This window comes from Erythrolamprus reginae, chromosome 6, assembly GCF_031021105.1.
Source record: "Erythrolamprus reginae isolate rEryReg1 chromosome 6, rEryReg1.hap1, whole genome shotgun sequence".
Lineage (NCBI taxonomy): Eukaryota > Metazoa > Chordata > Lepidosauria > Squamata > Dipsadidae > Erythrolamprus > Erythrolamprus reginae.
In genome coordinates, this window is record NC_091955.1 from 73,271,824 (window position 1) to 73,275,822 (window position 3,999).

Genomic DNA, 3,999 nt, shown 5'->3' on the forward strand with positions numbered 1-3,999 from the left:
GACTTTGTCACAATGCATCTCCCGCTTGAGTTGGCCGCCTGACCGTGATCCAAAGAGGTTCTCGTTGGCGGCGGAATATAAGGATCGCGTTTCGCAGGAGAGAAGCGAAAGAAGACAAAAGTGTCACGGCGTTCTCGCTGTGGAATGGTTGGCCCCAGGAGGATGCTGAATTTGAATGGCTTTATTTTATTTTATTTATTATTATTTATTTATTTATTTACCGGTATGTATTTGTCAATCGAGTTTAGTAGTGTTTCCCAACCTTGGCTACTTGAAGATATCTGGACTTCAACTCCCAGAATTCCCCAGCCAGCATTCGCTGGCTGGGGAATTCTGGGAGTTGAAGTCCAAATATCTTCAAGTGGCCAAGGTTGGGAAACACTGGAGTATAGGATAGTAAGGTTATATAAACATATTATAGAAAGTAAAGGCAAAAGAAGACAACAGGACAGTAGGACAGGGGAGAGATTCTACTGTAGACAATCTAAGGTTGAAGATTTTGGGGTTTGGGGAAAAAGCAACAGTCAGGTAGTGAATTCCAGGCGTTGATCACTCTATTGCTGAAGTCATATTTTCTGCAGTCTAGTTTGGAGTAGCTGAGATTCAGTTTGAATCTATTATGTGCTCGTGTATTGTTGCGGTTAAAGGTGAAGTAGTCATTAACTGGAAGGATATTTTGGTATATGATTTTGTGAACTATGGTTAGGTAATATTGATTGTTTCCTCATTGCTTATTTGACCCCTATGACAATCACTAAGTGTTGTACTTCAGGATTCTTGACAAATGTATCTTTTTCTTTTATGTACACTGAGAGCATATGCACCAAAGACAAATTCCTTGTATGTCCAATCACACTTGGCCAATAAAGAATTCTATTGTAAATTGTCTAATTTCAGTATTTCAAGTCTGGTGGAGTACGGTATTTTGCTACGAGAGGAGTGAAGGTCTCTTCTTGTGAAATATTTCTGGACCCTCTTGATTGTATTAATGTCTGATATGCAATGCGGGTTCCGTACAGGTGAGCTATATTCTAGAATTGGTCTGACAAATGTTTTTCAGACAAATCCATGGAAAAGTTTGCCTTCAGACTGGTTCCTTTGTTAGCTTGGTGGGTTTTATCCCTTGGGTTATTTTACAAACCTTGAGATTGGGATTTTCCATTTTCAAAGGCAACTGAAAAGCAGTTGGAGGTAATAATTATGAAGGAATGTTGCCCTGTGATCTACTTGGTAGTTATTGGAGACATAATTGTTATGGAAAATAAGATGAACAATATATATATAGTTAAATATTAATTTTATTTAGCAATGCTGTTTTACTGTGAGACACACAATGGAACGAGCAGAATAATATTGACACTTTTGAACTTTGGTGTTGGAGAAGACTCCTGAGAATACTGTGGACTATTAAGAAAATGGATCATCAAACACATTAAAAGAGTTCTCATTGGAGGTACAATTGACTAACCTCAAATTGCCGTACTTTGGAAACATGAAGAATGAGTTCTATGGAAAAGGCTCTAATGTTGGAAAGGTTGAAGGAAAGAGAAGAGAATGACCAGCAGTAAGTTAGATAGATGTGGTGGTGATGAATGCAACTAGAGGACCTGAAGGATCAGGTTAGGCAAAGATTGTCATGCAAAAAACAAACAAACTACGTAGTCACTATGAGTCAAACAGATGATAATAAAATAAAATAATAAAGTCTATTTTAAGTTCTCCCCACAAATCAGTTTTTAAAGTAACAAAATTACCTGTCTTGAAGTGGATCACAGATTTCTTTAGCCCCCCAAATTGGCTTGAAAAATTAATTTTTGAAAGTCACTGTTAAATTTAAGCTATAGCCAAGCTATTTCAAAATGTATACTGCAGTTTCTTCCATTAACGCTTTAAATGTTACTAAATTTTGAAGAGATTAAGGTACATATTTATATTTACTAAATTGGCCCACCTCATTTCTTGAGAGAAGCAACTGAATCATATGGGATTCCACCTGTGAGGAGGGCAGGATGGTAGACTTTTTCTAGCTTTATAAAGTGAAGACACTCCCATACTACAGTAATATGTTCTTCCCCATGACTATTTAAACAACCACACCCACACACTGATACAAAATCTATTTGCCCAGTTCTCTTAAAAGCTGAAAAAATATCATTGTTCGGTCTAGGGTGGAAAAGTCATTCTCCAGGTAGAGAAACATTTCTATGGTGGCAATTTACATATTACAGTACAGTAGACAGTTGCCAAATATATGTAGCCTATTGTGAGGAATGAATGCTTGATAAAAGAAATTAAGGGTGTGTGTGTGTAAGATCATGTTTCTTTTATAAAGAAGTGAAAATTGGATATGGCAGAAGAAACATAATTTAAATGCAGTGGAAATGGGATAAATAGCTGTGGAATAAAATAGGTTGAATAAATGAGAATTGACCAAATACATCAGTGCCAAAGAAACATATTGGGATGTTTTGTCATATACTGTACTGTACAGTAATGGGTGTAGTTTGATTGCAAAATAAACGAAGAGGAAATAGGTGAAGAAGAAACCTGATTGGGAGGATTTGACATGATCCTGAAAAAGTGATGAGAAGTTTAAAGAACAAAGATCAATATACAAAGTGAGTGAAATTGTGGCTTGCAAGCCAGAAAGGTATAGTGAACAAATTAAACTTGTTTGCTAAATGTGAAAAGTGTGATACGTATATACTTATGGCAACTGCTTTTGTCCTGGCAGGTCTCAGTACTTCTAACACTACATTTCCAGTGCTATTTATCTATTAAATCAAGATAACCAGCAGCAAGAGTAGTTGGCAGCCCTACCATATTTATTTATTCATTTATTTATTCATTCATACATTCAATTAATTTATTTGTCAAAAATAGTAGGTATTGGTACAAACATAAAAATAAGCAAAGTAGGTACATGTTGGACAATATGACAGTAAGACAGGGACGTTAGACACAATGGTGTGCTTATGCACACCCGTTACAGACCTCTTAGGTGCGGGGTGAGGTCAACTGTAGACAGTTTAAGGTTAAAGCTTTTGGGGTTTGGGGTACCACAGAGTTAGGTAGCACATTCCCTATTGCTAAAGTCGTATTTTCTGCAATTGTGTTTGGAGTGGTTTATATTCAGTTTGAATCTATTGTGTGCTCGTGTATTATTGCAGTTGAAGGTGAAGTATTGATTGACAGGTAGGTAGATATTGTGAACTACATTTAGATCATAATGAAGGCGATATAGCTCTAAGTTATCTAAGCCCAAAATTTCAAGTCTGGTAGAATAAAGTACTATTCTGTTGTGAGAAGAGCAGTGGAGAACTCTTCTTGTGAATTATTTTTGGATTCTCTTGATTGTATTGATGTCCAAAATGCAGTGCGGGTTCCATACAAGTGAGCTGTGTTTGAGAATTGGACTAGCAAATGGGTGGGTTTTTTGTTTTTTTTTGGTATGCTCTTGTTAGCAGTGTAATATTGCCAGAGAAGAAGCTACGTAAGATTAGATTAACAACTCTTAGTGCCTCTTTGGCAATGTTGTTACTGTGGGCATTAACACGTAGGCCATTAGATATGAGTACTCCAAGGTCCTTGACAGAGTGGGGGCCATCTACAAGGTCATGTCCTCTAAGCTTGTATTTTGTGTTCTGATTCTTTTTGCCGATGTGTAAGACTACACTAATCCTTGTTTACAATATTTTATCATAGCAGCAATGATAAATATGAAAAGGAAACAGAAGCACACAAAGTTTCATTTTAATCAGAAACTTATAATGATTTTTGTTATTTTTTTCAATACATTATTCAGAAAACATTTAAAATGAAGCTAATTGTGGAGGACTGTAATACATCAACTTCTACTAACAATACCAAGATATTGGATTTGTTTAGTTCTATAAATAGAAATAAAATATAAAATATTTTAGCTATCCTACCAAGCAGAGAATTGAAAACATCTTTTACTGTCTGACAGAATTAATTTAGTTTCTTCCAGTCTGGCTT